At 38.2% G+C, this 17,708-nt stretch overlaps 2 long non-coding RNA genes across 4 annotated transcripts; one reads left to right on the top strand and one right to left on the bottom strand.

Annotated features, from left to right (window-relative positions):
- The first annotated feature begins 5,762 nt into the window (after positions 1–5,762).
- LOC131221057 (uncharacterized) lies at positions 5,763–9,955 on the top strand. Of its 3 annotated transcripts, none has more exons than XR_009158957.1 (4): positions 5,763–6,097; positions 6,576–6,622; positions 8,424–8,547; positions 8,680–9,955. It is a non-coding gene; the product is annotated as an uncharacterized LOC131221057 (long non-coding RNA). The 3 variants fall into 3 exon arrangements; XR_009158958.1 differs by lacking the exon at positions 6,576–6,622 and having other exon boundaries at positions 5,771–6,097; positions 8,680–9,508; positions 9,625–9,955; XR_009158956.1 differs by lacking the exon at positions 6,576–6,622 and having other exon boundaries at positions 5,772–6,097.
- On the bottom strand, positions 7,958–8,298 carry LOC131221058 (uncharacterized). Its single transcript, XR_009158959.1, has 2 exons — positions 8,156–8,298; positions 7,958–8,062 (listed from the first exon to the last, which is right to left on the bottom strand). It is a non-coding gene; the product is annotated as an uncharacterized LOC131221058 (long non-coding RNA).
- Positions 9,956–17,708: the final 7,753 nt, after the last annotated feature.

The following is a 17,708-nucleotide window of genomic DNA, read 5'->3' on the forward strand; positions in this document are numbered from 1 at the left end:
TTCATTCGTTATTGAATTTATTGATGAGCAAGTTAGTCCTGAACTTATGCGACTAACGCTGAATTCATTACTTATCAGACTGGTGGGTTAATGATGATCTTTTATCTTTCTCTTCGAAGTTATTGTATCATATCTGCTCTCATTGATAGTTGCTTCACAGTAGCTCATCACCTCAAAGGATATGCTACATATGTGCTTGGAGTTATATGACTTTATTATGACCCTAAGTCATCCATTATTGATGCATGCATCCTTTAACTTAAACTTTTTATAAGGCATATAATCATATATTTCTACTTGTTTGATTTCAGGACCTTATAGTAGAATTTGTGGTGCATCGCATATTTGCAAAGAAAATTTTGTAATCGGCATTTGTCCTTGAACATTTATTCGACAAATATTTCATTAGATTCATCAGCCATTTCCAGATATTTTTGATGATTTGCATTCATAAAAGTTGCATCAGCTATATGTAAATTAAGTGGAATGATATTAGACGGAGTGACAAAAGTATTCAGTGGAGATTATATCGCTTGAGTTAATGATCCACGAATATCTCGATATTATTTATTGACCGATAATTATAAATTAATTCAAGTTTATAGGTTGCCAATTGAACTGAAGCGAGGAGTCAAGACACATAGGATTGATGGAAGGGATAAGGATATCGCAGCCTTCAATTCTTCCATCCTGATAGTGATCATTGCTCGAAGGGTCGGATATCTTTGTAGCATACTCTCTATGCAGCAATCGAAACGATGATATATCACAATTCTCGAGTTGTCAATCATGACATATAACATTGCTTGAAGGGCCAGGTATATCACAATCATCGAGTTGTTGATCATGACATGTATCATTGCTTAAAGGTTGTATATCAGGGGAACATATGTTTGAATGTAATATAGAGTGTGTGCTCCTTGCTTTCATAAGAAATATACACCTCACCGTACACAACCTTCATTCTCAAATGAAATTCAACCAGTATTATCTTCGTAATCTGATACATTTTATCTAGGAGATCCGGTTATGTAATATTATCCCTCACAACAACCACTTCGGAGTTTCCATCCATGTAAGAGAAAGTTTCCTTTTTAATATACACCATTTCCATCATAATAGTATAGGATGGGCTGATGAATCATAATATTCTAATATGGGTTAACTTGCAATAAAAAAATGAACAAGTACATATTTTCAAATGTGAAGGGTCAAGGTTGTCAAATATGAATGGTCGAGGTTGTCATTTGTTAAGTATTGAAGTTGTCAAAACAACGTAAAGAGTCGTGGTTGTCAAATGTGAAGGGTCATTATTATCATCTACTAAGGGCCGAGGTTGTCAAAACAACTTGAAGGGTCATGGTTGTCACAATCAGTCCCTTGAAAAAATAATTTTGGCAATATTAAAATTTAATGTTTTATTTACCTTAATAAATACTTAAAACTGTAGTTTACTACGATAATAGGGATCTAGAGAACCGTAGGATCGTGGTGGTGTAGGTAGTGGATGAAGCTTCAACGAAGATGAATTTTGGAATGAACGCTAAAGAATGCTAGATAAATGTTGGAGTAGAGAAATACCAGAGAGAAAAGACAGACTTCAAAGAAGAAAAGTTTTTGGATGAATGCTGGAGAATGCCAGATAGAAATGTTGGAGGGAGGTTGGTAGTGAGTCCCACAATCTCCAATTTCTTAAGAAAGAAGAAGGCTCTCTGCACAATTTGTAAAAAGTCAATGTTTGGCCCTTTCTATGGGTGTTTGTATACCTTCTGTGGGGCTCACCATCGCACATGGGTGGAATCAACTCCATCCATTAACCTTGAAATTTTATAAAAGGCCATGGTTGTAAGAATGATCACCATATAGATCACATCATAAGAAAATATTTTGTATTGAACGAACACCGTTATAGGTTATCAAGTTTTATGAGCCACATAAAGATTATGTTAGTAAGAAGTTATCATCTTCTCATATAAATAGAAGGACATAAAGAAAACAAACGAATTGGATCTAGGTTCCAGTTAGCCCAATAATAAATCATGTATACATCACTTCATCAGGATTTGATACTACATGACAAGTCAAAATCTATGCAATACCTAATCCAAGGACATAGGCAATTTGGTTTGAAAATTTAAAAAAAGCTTTCAATAGGCTTCACTAAGATTATTAGAAACTTACTTTTTTTTGAGAATTAGGCCATACTATAAGGTTAGTAGGGTCAAAATCTCATATATATATATATATATATATATATATATATATATATATATATATATATATATATATATATATATATATATATATATATATAAGATCAACCTCATGGAACTTCCCATGAGGTTCAGATGTGTGGGCCCTACCATGATGTGTGTCAAACATCAACACTGTGCATTTGATGGGACCCCTTTAAGTTATGGGATATGCCAAAAATCAGCCATATACGGAACTCATGTGGGCCAAACCATCTAAAACCATGTGAAGACATACCTAAATCATATAAAAGCACTCGGTGGGGCCCACCTGAGTTTTGGATGTGGCTGAAGCTTGGTCTAACCCCTCATTCAAGTTGGACACACACAATGGATGGGCTGGATTTGTGATCCGTATCTCAGTGGGCCCAATAAATGATTATGAATATTTTAAAGGGAGGGTAACCCCTCTCAACTGTTATATGTGGTGTGGCCCACCCAAGTCATGGATTGACTTGATTTCTCAGCCCGTGGCCTACCATGGAATAGTGCATCTGGATGATGGGGTAGGTGTTTGACACACATCATGGTGGTGCCCACAGAGTTCGACCTCATGGGAACTTCCCTTTTACACACACACACACACACACACACACACTTCCTGATGTGTGTCAAACATTAACACCATCAGTCAATGCACCATTCCATGGTGGCCCACATTCTTAAAAATCAACTTAATCCATGATTTGGGTGGGCCACACCACATACAACAGTTGAGAGAAAAGGTACTATGCGCTCGACCTCACAAGTCCGTCCCATGAGGTCGAGCTGTGTGGGCCCCACCGTGATGCATTTCGAAAATCTACCCCATTAGTCAGATGCACCATTCCATCGTGGGCCTAGGTCTCAAAAATCAAGTCAATCCATGACTTGTGTGGGCCACACCACATACAGAAGTGGGGAGGGGCCGTGCACCATTAAAACATTCATAATCATTTTTTGGGCCCACTGAGATGTGGTTTGCAAATCCAGCCCATCTATTATGTGTCTCCCACTTGGATGAGGGTTCAGACCAAGTTTCAGCAGCATTCAAAACTTAGGTGGGCCCCACCAAGTGCTTTTATATGTTTTAACGGTGTCTTCACATGATTTTAGATGGCATGGCCCACCTGAGTTTCATATATGGTTGGTTTTTGGGATATCCCATAATTTAGAGGGGACCTATCAAATGCACGGTGTTGATGGTCGACACGCATCACGGTGGAGCCCACACAACTCGACCTTACGGGAGCTTATCGTGAGGTTGAGCGCATAGTACCTTTTCCCACACACACACACACACACACACATATATGGAAATGGTAATATGGGGTTGACCTCATGGAAACTTCCCATGAGGTCGAGTTGTGTGGGGCCCACTGTCATGCGTGTCGAACATCAACACCATGAGTCAGATGCACCAATCCATGGTGGGCCACAGGCTTAGAAATCAAGTCAATTCATGACTTGGGTGGGCCACACCAGATACAATAGTTGAGATGAGTTATCCTCCCATTAAAATATTCATAATCATTTATTGGGCCCACCAAGATGAGGTTCCCAAATCCAGACCATCAATTGTGTGTGTGTCCCATTAGGATGAGGGGTTTCACCAAGTTTCAGCAGCATCCAAAACTCAAGTAGGCCCAACCAAGTGTTTTTACATGTTTTAGGCATATTTCTCATGAGCTTAAACGGCATGGGACGCCTGAGTTTATAAACGGCTAATTTTTGGGATATGCGGTGACCTAAAGGGGACCTGTCAAATGCACGGTGAGAAAACTTCCCCCTCTCCAACCACCCCCACTTTATATATATATATATATATATATATATATATATATATATATATATATATATATATATATATATATATATATATATAAAGTGGTTCACGTCTTAGGTGGGCTCAACCTTGAGATTTTTCTTAAATCCACCCGGATCATTATGTGCGTCACATTGTGTTAGGCCCATGGCCCAAAACTCAGCTTCATACTTAATTCAAATGGGCCACACGATAGTAAATAGTATACACGACCATAACCACCCTCTGTATGAAGATCCAAATCATGCATGAGGTGTACTCCACCCATTGATTTCTACCAACCGAAAAAAAAAAAAAAAAAAAACCCTGCATAAACGAAGCCATGCATGAGGTGTGCTCGGCCCATTAGATTTAACCAACGGACCAAAGGCTTCTTTTAAAAAATAAAAATAAAAAATTCCTTCTTTGTTTCTTTCTTTTTTCTTTTTTCCACACACGCGCGCACACACACCCATGCACGTAGCCACCTATGAGTCCTCAAACCGTTCACCTGGTATTGAAACTCTTGTGAGTCTAGCAACGGACCAAAGGCTTGATCACCGTTTACCCATTTGTACAAACAAAACAAAAAACCTATAATACCTATGTTCATGATCATTTAAACCCTCAATTAGATGTACTTGATTTTCAGTAACCAAAACTTCCAAGGATTGGACCCTCTCTATGAATGTGAGCCCTTGATATTCAATTCAAGGGTTAGGATCGCCCAAACAGCATGACTTTTGTTTAATGGCCCATCCCCGAAGTATATAATAAATGGCTACGATCTCAGACATGGGTTCACTTGCATAAACCGTGTGAAGTATCAACCTAACCGTCATTTGGACCAAGTAAAAGGATGCAACCTAAGGTACATGTAAACATGCAAGGGAGTACTGTAGGCCCAGAGAAACAAGCTATGATAGAGCCAGCTCTCTACAATACACATGCCATCATCATGCATCAATCTTAGCCGTCCACCTAGTGGGACCCATCATTAGTAAAATTATTTTAAAAAATAACAGACATTAGAGAAATCTTTGCTGTAATTCATGTAAACAATTAACTATTTTTGTTTGACACCGTCCAGTTGAAGGTCACTGGTTGGTAACTAAGTAATCAATCGATTGATGTTTTCCAAAAAACCACTTTCCATCTACAGTAGGAAAAAATACATGGACGGTTCTGATTGATATTCAGCCTGCCACGTGTGCTATTGAAAGATGACTCTACTACATTAAGTGCTACTATATCTATCATATCAAATCTACTTAAAAAGATGAATAACTTTAGAGATGAGTCCGGATCCTCCTATTAAAAAGAAAGAGGAGAGCCGCTGATGGTTCAAAACGAGTGCTTGGAAGTGTGGATCTGTAATCAGATGAACATGGTCTGTTCATCTGGGTTTTGAGAGGGCAGCGCTTCCCTCTCAAAACCAGATGAACAAACCATGTTCACGTCTGATGACCCATATGGCGTCTCAATTTCAATGGTTTTCAGCTACCCGAGGGAACTACCCTCCTTTCATTTTGAGAAGTCTTTCTCTCTCTCTCGATCTGATCTTAATGTTAGATAGAAGAAAGCTGATTGCTCAATGCTAGGAATGCTACTTTTTTTGTTTTTTGATTATCAGGAAGAAAAGGAAAGGTTGCACAGTATTACAAGAAGCAGGAGAAGCTTCTAGAAGGATTCAACGAATTGGAAACCTTTACCGAGTTGGGTTGCTTGCACTACAAGAAAGTGGAGAATCTGCGGCGCTTTTTTTTTTTTTAGCGGCGGCCATCACCAACTGCTGCATCCGGTCGACTTAAAAAGGAAAGCCATATCTCTCTCTGTCTCTCTTTACCTCTCACTATCTCTCTCCCTCTCCCTCTCCATCTCCGTCGTCTCGTCTCTCCCTCTCCCGTCCTCGATCTCTCTCCCTCATACTCTCTCGATCTCTCTCCCTTCCTCTCCCTCCCCCTCTCGATCTCTCTTTCTCTCGTTTGCTTCGACGTGCTGTTCCTTCTTCGATCTCTCTCCAACAATCGAAGAAAATAGAAGAAAGAAAGGAAAATCGAAGGTACTCTCTCTCTCTCTCTCTCTCTCTCTCTCTCTCTCTCTCTCTCTCTCTCTCTCTCCCTTCATTTCTGTCTCTCTCACTTCCCCTTTCGATTATCAAAATTTGGGCAGCAGCCATCGCAGCAGCAGCCATATCCGCTGCTGTCCATGGCCGCCCACATCTGCATGTTATTTGTTTGAAGAAATGCTTCAACCAATAACGTGTACCACTGTTGTGCAATTAATCTCTCTGTTTCTTTCATACTTTTTTGGCCCATCCATGAGTGGACTAGCCTGATATATGGGAGGGGAACAATCAACATTGATCCGCCTTATTAGAGGCAGTGATCCCACACATATACCACTCTAGACCATGTGTTTGTGCGGATAGGGCATTCCCCCTCTGTTTATTCACTTTAGACCATGTGTTTGATTGGATATCCCATTAGGTCCTGGATCTAATGAGACCTAATCAGGGGTCCATCGATCTTGCTCAACAGGTGTTTGATGGAATGCCAGTGAAGATTTTAATCTTGTGGAATGGCAGGTCATGATTCTCTTCAATTCATGATTCTCTTCTTCTATATTTTTTTAGACATATTTAGTTGGTTGTAAGTATGCCTTTGGTCGAGAGATTGTTGTTGTTAATCCTTGTTCACTAACCAAGCAAGGGCCATGTTTGATTGAATTTGATGTACATTGTAGCTGCCAAGTGGCTGCCATGTGTGTGTGTGTGACCAGTTTCAAATGCATTGCATGCAGGTAGGACAGAGACATGCCTATGATAACTTGATGAATGTAGATGGCATGGGCTGGGGCTGTAATCAGAGAAAGAAAAATGTTGGTGTTCTAAGTTTCTAAGATTTAGCAAATAGAATTAGATTCCAACTGTGGCACTTCATGTGAGATCTGGCAGGCAATCCAAGGCCTTAATATGTGTGGCGTCCTGAAAATGAGGCTGGACACTCCACCAGATATAGGCCCCATTAACAATGTTGGGTTACCGAAAATTAGCCATTTTTTTTTTTTCAACTACACTAGTGTACTTAGGATGGACTTTCCCAATTTAGCCTGTTAGTCCTTTCAGATTATTAATATAGTATTTTTGCTAAGGCTGACATTAGCACACAAAACCCATAAACAGCTTTTTTGGGAACCAGAGTGAGGTTTGGGCTACTTTGATTGGCCTTATGAGGAGAAATGTATGAATAAATTGGATTTTGGTATGATTTTACTGGGTTTACTGGTTCCTCTGTTTTTTTTTTTTTTTCATGCTTCTTCACTGGTACTTCTGTATGTAATAAGTGATGAAATTTGGACAAAATTCTCATTATCTGATATGTAACTGAATGTGAATTTTGGAAGTCTTGAGCAATAGATGACTATTCCCAGGGATCTTTTAGGGTTATATTCCTTTTTCCTTCTCATTGCATCTATCAGTTGGCATTGATGTTTTGTTTGGAGCTGAACCTTTCTGATTGTTTTGCATTAGCGTGGATCTGATACTTTATGCAGTAGGAAAGTCCATAATAATGATATAAATGATCGAGTGATTGAACTGATATTTGGAATAAAATGTCTCCATTCCATGCTAAGGCTTCCTTATCAAAAGCCAGCTGTAAAATACAGAATATTGTTACTGTATCAGTATCTTATGCACAATTTTTTTTTTGAATCATTCTTTGCACTGCAGTTTGAATGGGATAGCTATCCAAATAAGAACTTTTTTGAATTTTTGCTCATTGTACTATTCCATTATCCATTTATTTCTAATCTCCTCCTCTATGAACTTGTGCACATTTGATGTAACCAGACCGTCCAGTGTATAGACTGCTCTTTGTGAAAATTAATTTCTGCAGTTCATTTTCCATTGGATCAGCTCTTCTTTTTTCCTAAAAGATCCAATGGATCAGCTCTTTTTTTTTTTTCTGAAAGATCCAATGGATCAGCTCATTCTCTTTCTTGTTATTAAAACTGTGACTTTTTCCTTGTAAAAGTGAGAAATAACAGATTGATTTTATGTTCTTTATTTTGAATTGAGCAAATTACAAAACTAGAATCATCTTGTCATCTACCTTACCTTCTCACTATTGAAACTGGATGTCATATCTGGGAAACTCTGAAGTTTGTTATGTCTTGACTGATGTAACTAGCCAAACAAAAGCACTACTGATTCAGTTATAATACAGTAGAAGGTTCTACACACATGATCTTGACTTTTCTTGTTTGTGAACTGTTGTTATTTGATCATTACTTTCATTTCATTGATGTCATGTTCAAGTGTCAAGGCAATTTTATATGCTCCAAAGATGAGATGCATCAGGTTTTCTGTTTGTTACTGTTATTAGGTGGGAGGGCGAAAATCAGCCTGCAAATGAGAAAGGTAAGCTGTGTTGCACGGAAAGCCCCAAGTTTTAGTGGTCCACTAATGCTTTCAAACCGAGCTTCTGCAAACAGTTTATCCTTTTGACTGTGAGGGCCCAACATACCTTATCTACTTAAAGTTTCTCTTGTTCTTGTTCTTGTGTAGGAACTTGTTCTTGTTCTTGTGTTTGTTGAGGGCCCAACATGCCTTATCTACTTAACGCTTATTGGTGTTTGCAGGAACTTTCTTCATAACATGTCATTTGCCACTAACATGTGGGTGGAAGCACTGTTGGTTGTGGATATGCTTTTACTCAGTTTTCCATTATTCATTCAGGTGTGAAAAACTTGAACTATCAGGAAAGAAAAATTCAGATCATACAAGCCTTCTGAAGACAATGACCTTTGATGTGCATTAGCTCTGCCATCACCATACATATCATGTTAAGCTGTCAATTGTGCCCTTCCTTTTTGATCTTTCTATTCTATGTTATTCAATTCCATGGGCACTTATATGGCTCTCATGACAGTTATATTCTTTTGGGAAGCTTATGAGACTAATTCTTTTACGGTAACCTCTCACTCTCCTTATTGCAGTAACCAGCATCTTACACTAGCACGTGTTTGATGCTTCATTACAGTTTCTTTTTTCATAATAAAAGTCTCCGTTATAGTGTTTGGTTGCATCAAATGGCCAAAGGTGCGTTTGGTTGCATCAGTGATTGACTTGATCCTTGCAATCATGGTAGTAAGTGTTTGTTGTGATCAGCTAACATCTGATCATGTATATCCTCCACGGGAGTGTTGATTTTGCAAGAATCTGTAAGGGCAGGTCTAGCAACCAGCAGAATGGAAGAAGTTTCTGCATGAGTTTTATTATGCTATATTTCCATGACGGTTTCTTGTTGGATGCGTAAATTAACGTTCTTTTTTATAAGTAGAATGTCTATGAACAGATTCACTTTGCTGTATTTTTTTTATAAGAAGGAAGACCGGTCTACATCGAGAGACTTGGTAAAGCTGAACCAAACAAGCTTATGCACATTACTAGAGTACATAACTACTTAAGGTATCATGTACATGAGTATGAGAGGGTCTTCCTCTATGAAAGTTCATTACTATGAGGACGTATCTAATAAGCTGAAGGTTCATTACTTCACCTTACCATTTTCATATTCATTTCAGTTCTGATATGGCATAATTTTTGTTCTTGATATGGCAATATGCCTTTGACTTACTATGCTCTTATTCATTATGGATTTGAAGATTAGGAATGTTAAGGTCTCAATTTTAATCTTTGCCGGGTGCTTTTAATGCTCGATTGGTTCCTTTGGAAAATGCATCTCAACAATTTCATATGTCAATATTCTTCACTCAAAGCAGTTTACAGGCACTTGTTTTACCAGTTCTGTACATCAATTATGGATAAGCTGAAACAAATCTGATAAATAATATCGGTTCTGATAAATCTGAAACAAATCTGGGCAAATCTGACATGCCATATACACCATTGAAATAATAATAATAATAATAATAATAAATAATAAATAAAATTAGGGCAGCACACTCACCCGTGAGCCACACGTCTACATTTGAGTATGGACTGTTGAACTATTTCTTTTCTTTTTCTTTTTTTGTGAAATTTTTTTGATAGCTGCTATGTATTATCATCACCATAAATTGGAGTATTTTCTCATTGCATATTAGCTTTTACAGCCGAATGGTTTATGGTTCCTTCTAAAGGTATTAAAAAGTACTCCTAAGTGCTCATTACAAATGATTCTTTTTGTATGCAATGCGTGGGCCAAATAAAATCCTCTTTTAAATTGAATGTGAATTTAAGAAGGTTACAAAAGATCTGCTCATACTATAAGATTATGAGTTTGACCCTTGACTCATGATTTTTTTTTTTTTTTCCTTTTTAAACAGTTGCCCACGTAGTTGAGCTGGGTTCCTACTGAGTTGACCTATTTTAGTGGATGGTTCCAGTCGATAACTGGCTTGACTGTCTGGTTCTTACAGGTTTTAAAAGAATGATCACTGAATATCTCAAGGTTATTTCATATTGGATTGTGGTATAGTTTTCTCTGGTTAGGGAATCAATTTGAACTATCCGACTTGGATTTGGCTTTGTTTTAGCACAATGGATGTGTTGTTCACCAAACTAATTCTTGTGTTTGATTGGACCAGATTTTTTTCAAAGTTCAACTTCCTTTTGGTTCGTATGTACTGTAGTTTCAAAGTTCACAGCTGAAAGTTATGATTGGTTCTTCTTCAATTCGTTAATGAAAACATGAGGGGACCCCAAATCGAACAAGCCAATCCGGAAACCACACTGCTGGCTCAAACTTCCCTTCCACAACAACCAATTCAACCAGCAGCTAACAAAGAAAAACCACAGCAGCCCCACCACAGGGACAGCTGCTTCAAACAGCAGAGGAACAGTGATACAGAAAGAGCAGGGGCCTACGAAAGCAAAACAGCAACTAAATTGGCCTAAAGAAAAATCTGCGATGCTTCGCGTCCCGGTTGCCAGCCTCAAAACATCCTGCCACTCTGCCCAACCAGCCAAGAAGCCCACTCTGAGATTCTAAAGAGGCTGAAACAGAGGGGACAAATTGAGAAGCCCACATCACCTTTTTTTTTCTTCTTCTCTTTTTATTAATTTTTATTTTTTACTTGTTGATGAGAAAGATTTGCTCTATGGCCACTGATTAACGGAAGCCATAAGTTATTTGGCTACGGATTTAAATATATTTTCAATAGGTATAGCTACGGATTTAATCCGTATCATTTGACCATGTTCGGGTAATACATAAAACTTACGATATAGGGGCGTCCAGAAAAACCGCTAGTAAAGGTCCATCACCGCCGGTAAATTATTTGCCAGCGGTTTTATCGTATTTACCGGCAGTTAAAACCGCCGATAAAGGCCCGTTTTTCTTATAGTGTTGCTTGAAGCTCCTACTAAGGTTTCTTTGCTTCTACTCTTTTTTCTTTTTCTTTTTTCATGGGTTGTATTGCTTATCTCTTTTTCTTTTTTAGGTTTTTGATGAATTGATTGCTTAAAGCTAAAGAAAAACTGATAGTTCCATTGAAATAAGAAATGGGTTTCTCTTGTTTCGTTTCAATTTTCTTGGGTGGATTAATTTATTTGTAATTTTAAATGAAATCGATTGCTAGCTATAGAAAGACTGATTTAGTATAGTTATTGTAGTTAAGATATACTAACAAAACACATTTATAAATTCGAGATTGCTGGTCACAGGCATATGGTTTCTAAGTTACGTTTGGTAGTAACAAAAGTCTACAAAAGTTTAATCCTATATCAATTAATCATATGGTTTCTAAGATATGTTTAGTAGTAACAAAAGTGTTTTTGTATTAAAATTCTAAAACTGGATGGGTCAACTCAAAACTCAGCCAGATTTCAATTCAAGTTTCTTGGAAACTCGTTGGAGTCCCTGAATGGATCGTGACTGGACAAATCTTGTCAACTTGACTAGACTCGATTTGGGAAGACTCCACATGATTTGAAAGTTACTCCACTAAGTGCAATTTTGTTATCTCTTTGATATATTACTACTTAAATTTCTAAGAAATTTAAGATCTTCTGTCCTTAAATACTTTAAATTTGTTTAAGACAATACCAAGTCAAATCAAACAAAAACCAGGTTAAGATAATGAGTTGACCTGACCCAGCTAGACGTCAAAGCCAGTTGAGGTTTGTTTGTTTGTTTTTTTTTTTTTTTTTTGAGTTTCTGAACCATGTTTCTGCAAACTACTTATATGCAAAGAACTCAATAGATATAAGAATAGGTTAGGTTTCTTTTAATTTTATTTTATTTTTTTTTTTTTAAAAAAACCCATTGTAAGGCTTTATTTGTTCATAAAAAACTAATTAAGACCTGACATTATCTTATGGTAAAGATCTGCCATCATTCATCTTCAAATTGTACATACGATGCATGTGTGCCTTTGTATATGGTCAAGCATCGCATGTGTGACGTTTACAATCTTACATCATTAAGCATTTTGCTTGCATGTGTCAAATATGTTATTATACATTCTCAAACGCCATGCATGCACTATATATATGTAGACAGTTTTCACTGTGCATGTACGCTACATGTGCCACGTAATCTTTACTTATTACAAGTGATCGAGGAACAAGATGAGAACAATTAGCCTGGGATAACATGACCTAGCTAGCCAAGACTAGCATAAACCTGACCAAAATAGGCTATCTACAAGCCTTTAGGGTTAATAGTTTGGATTTTGATAGGATGTAGGCTTGCATGACAACTTAAATGTGGTGTCGGGCTCCCATAGTCGGCCCATCTTAAAGATCCAGGTCATTCATGAAGTAGGACACCCTATCAACATGCCTTCAACTGAAAAGAATTTTGGTGCAATTATTAAGATGGTGTCCTTTGGACAAGATTTTTTCCAAACGACTGATACGATTGCCCACATTGTGGATTGGGGTTGTATCATACTTTTCCAAATTAGAAGATCCTAGCGGTCCAACAATTGGGCTTTTCTCTATTGAATGCTGATAATTGCTTTACGTTCTTCATCATACATTTGCAAACCTCTAATCAAAGGGTGTGGATCTGCCAACTTGGGAAAATTTTTTGGGGGGAAAAATCCATGGTGGGTTCCATCAAATCAACGGTGTGGACCCCTAAATCATGGGCTTCACTTATGTGAACCCTAGTTTAAAACCTAACAACTTTATTTGAACATTCAGTTATGGGCTACTTGAAGACTTGACTTGACTTGACTCGGTGGTTAACAATTACAAAATTAAAAATAGAGTTTTTTCCCACTGTAGACTTCACTTTTAAGCCACCTACCTTGCTATGCCTGTCCAAACTTACCTTACCAAACTACTCCTCTGCTATATGGATGCACATTTACCGGACCAAAATGCCCCTCCCTTATTAGAATGCATTGCTTTCATGGCGGTAGTGCCGCCCGGACTGGCCAGCGGGCGGTGGTACTACCGCTAGTCTAGAGGTAGTGTCGCCGCCTGCTGGACAGTCTGTGGGTTCCCGTTGTCTCCTTAATCCATAAATGTAATTAGTTTCTTAATTTTATTTGACATATCAATTGCCTTTCAAATTATTCTCCCCTTAAAATATACCATGAAATTGATTATTGACAATCTAATTGTCCTTCATCCATAACACATCAATGTAACTCCATTTGTCTCCCATGGTGGCTTCATTGACTCTATATGTAATTCTTCAAGTCCTTTACTTGATCCTCCAAGCAACTACTTGTAATACCATGTTGTGTGGTGTTGGAGGCTAATTAACTTTGGGCCTGGCACATTGTACTTTATCAATTGTATTTTCGAAGTGTGGAATGGACGCCACATTGGCTGACACATGGTTGTATGTGAATTACTTTGAAATAAACAAGCCCAACCACTTTGCCAAATTTCCTTCACCCCAAAGATCTCATCACTTTTGCTTTGTGACGCAGGGATGAATGTGATGAGGTCAATCACCATCTTCTTCCAGGATAACTACTTCGAATCCACGGAGCTTCTCTGGACTCCTCAGAGAGACTTCTCGAATCCATGAGGAAAGAAAGCAAGAAAATAGAAATAAATTCTAATAAATTTGAAATTTAATTGATGAATAAAATAAACGAGTTCACAACCCTTTAAATAGGGATACCAAGCAATAGGAGAGAAATCAGAAGCAAATTAAAACTAAAACTCCTAGAAATTCGTACTTACTATAAAAATAGTAAATTTACTTTTTATAGTTTCTTATGTGGCTTAACCACGTTATTCTCCTAATTATTCTAAGAATTTTTCATGTTAGACACAACTCCTACAACGGATGAAGAGTTATAATCGAACTAAAACTTACTATTTATAGTAAAAACGGAACTAAACATGAAATTTGACCGCCGATATGATGGAATCTCGCAATTTCGGCATATAGCCAAGTTGGTTGGCTAAAGTAGCTCATCTTACCCCAAAATCATACATGGTACGTCCAGTAACTCATTCCGGTTTGTGAGATATGCCTATTTTAAGGTTCTGATGGTCTTGATGACTTCTTCCTTTGATCGGGTCTTCTCTGGTCCATCTTGGTCATGAAAGTATTCGTGACCCGCTCTACATCAGTCCCCTCCACTTCAAAAGAACTCATCCTTGAGTTCTCGTGTTGCTTTGGTTCTTGATACTTAGTTTGGTGCGCCATAACAATACCTGGATCAAAAGTTATTATCAATTTACGGTCCACCTTCTTTTGGTCCAACCATGATAGAAATGTATATATGACACATACTACATCAGACCCCTTCACTTGGAAAAAAACTTGAGTTACTTAAGGAATTTGTCTCATAATTCTGAGATAATTTCTGATGTTGATGTTTATTAGCTATTGTCTTGTACTTAGTATTAGGCTCTTGAGCTGACACAATACATGTACTCATGATTTCCTTGATTTGACTAGTATTGATTAGTTCCTTCATTTTTTGTTGTAGGATCTGATATTCTTTCTAACTCACGTGATAGTTAGGACGATTAGGCCTATGTGATGTTGGATGTCTCTCATGGGGGACAATCTATCGAGTAAATCTTCGAGGCAGACTTCTTTAAATTTCTTCAGGAATGACCTTAAACTTGGATGAATGTGTAAGGGCTTTGATTCCTCACCCTTTTTCACTACGGTGCATACCTCGCTGGTTTCTTTAGATTCTTCCATGAAATCTCGAATGGTTAGGAGAGAACTTCCCTTCACTTTAGAAGCTTCAAGGTGTTTCTGTGGTACCATAAGGGCAATGATTATTTTTTTATTATCATTCACGAAGACGTGAAACATTGTCTTGTCCTCGGTAGGTCGCATCACGGTCCAACTGTCATGGTCGACCGAGTAACATATGGCATGCTTCCATGTTGACCATGTCACAAAGTATTTAATCCTTATAATTTTTACTAATTAAAAGCAAGATAGTGCATCGTTTAGTTACCTTGGTCTCGTTCACCTTTTTTATCCAGCCAATTGACTATGGGGAAGGATGTTTTGTCGTTGGTAGCTGCAACTTGTCCACCATCACTCTTGAGATGATGTTCTCGAAACTGCCACTGTCTATAATTACATCATAAACTTTGCCGTTGACAATGTACCGCGTACGGAATATATTGTGTCGTTATGGATGTAATTCCTTCCATGGGGTATACAGTAATTACCTCACTACTAGAGATTCACCACGATCCTCACCCATCCATTAATCACTATCTGCTCTTTCCTCAGTGACTTGTTCATCTTTATCAAAGTCAGGGTCTTCTTCTGCAGCGACACCTTTAGTGCCCCTTTTGTTAATGATCAAGTGGGTTACGGGGCATTGGAGCTTAAATGGGCTGCTCCCACTGGTTACAGAAGGTTGATGATGTCCTGCTACTAGTTCTTTTTCTCGTGTTAGTTTTGAACCCTGAGTGGGACCCATCATGGGGGCCGAGTTGAAGGGTAAGGCTGAATAGAAAATCTTACAAGTTGTATTTTTGCACTACCTGCCAACTGAACTACTTCATCCATGGTCCTGACTGGGTGTATCTGAACTTGGTCTTGAATCGCCGATCGTAACTCACCTATAAATTGTATTACCTTCTGTAATTTTATTTCTGACAGATTGTTCATGTTGTCAACCGCTAGAATTCTTCAGTGTAATCCGTGACGGTTCGATTCCCCTGTTAGTAATTTTGGTATCGCTGGAACAATACCTTCTCATAATCACTAGGGAGGAATCGTGATCGAGGAAGGCATGCCATCCATGACTATGATAAGATTGGTGCCTTGTTCTGTCGGGCACGTAAGATTTGTAATTGATCCCACCATGTAGAAGCCCCATATTTTAATTTAAAGGCTACCAATTTGACCTTTTTATGCTCTGGCACATCCATGTAATCGAAATATCGTTCTACTTCAGCAAGCCAGTCGAGGAAATCTTCTATACATAATAATCCATTAAAACTAGAAAGCTCGACCTTACCTTGATAGTTTTTTTCAACATGATCTAAACGATCTCCTCTATGGATTGGTTATCGGGCAAAGCCGTCATCGAGGTCCTTGTCGCTAGAACTCGCATTATCTGGTATAGCCCTGTGATTCACCACTGGTAGTTCTCTACGAAAATCGGGGTTGTGCCGTACAACAACCACGGGCAGTTGAGCATTGCTTTGAGCTCGGGGCGGAATTAGCGCATTAGCAATACAATTGAGGGTTGCCTGCAGCCTTTACATGGTCAACTGATTCTCTTAGTGGAAAACTTCTATTTTTTCTGAAAGATAATAGATCCCTTGATCACCATCCACAGGATTGTGGTTTATACCTCTGTTATTTACCATCGGCCCGAGGGGAGTCCTTGCTCTGATACCAATTGATGTAGAGATGAATGTGATAAGGTCGATCATCGTCTTCCTCAAGGATAACTACTTCGAATCCACGGAGCTTCTCTAGACTCCTCATAGAGACTTCTCGAATCCACGAGGAAAGAAAGCAAGAAAATAGAAATAAATTCTAATAAATTCGAAATTTAATTGATGAATGAAATAAACGAGTTCACAACCCTTTAAATAGGGATACCAAGCAATATGAGAGAAATCAGAAGCAAATTAAAACTAAAACTCCTAGAAATTTGTAACTTACTATAAATAGTAAATGTAATTTTTATAGAAAGTTTCCTATGTGGCTTAACCACGTTATTCTCCTAATTATTCTAAGAATTTTTTATGTTGGACACAACTCCTAAAGCCCAACGGATGAAGAGTTATAATCAAACTAAAACTTACTATTTATAGTAAAAATGGAACTAAACATGAAATTTGACCGTTGATATGATGGAATCTCGCAAATTCGGCATATGGCCGAGTTAGTTGGCTAAAGTAGCTCTTCCTACCCCAAAATCATATATGGTACGTCCAGTAACTCATTCTAGTTTGTGAGATATGCCTATTTTAAGGTTCTAACGGTCTTGATGACTTCCTCCTTTGATCAGGTCTTCTCTGGTCCATCTTGGTCATGAAAGTATCCATGACCCACTCTACATCACTTTGCACCCTTGTTGTTATACAATGATGGATCCATGGGTGAATCCAACATCCATGTGCTGTCCAAGCCCTTGAAGTTCCATCACCCTCCTGCCACCATGCCATACCACTACCACTATCCTTGTGTCTAGACCCCTCAAATGCAAGCCTATACTCAAACCATCGTGTTTGTCCCTATTGCATGTCTACACAAAGT

Source organism: Magnolia sinica, chromosome 12, assembly GCF_029962835.1.
Source record: "Magnolia sinica isolate HGM2019 chromosome 12, MsV1, whole genome shotgun sequence".
In the NCBI taxonomy this organism is placed as follows: domain Eukaryota; kingdom Viridiplantae; phylum Streptophyta; class Magnoliopsida; order Magnoliales; family Magnoliaceae; genus Magnolia; species Magnolia sinica.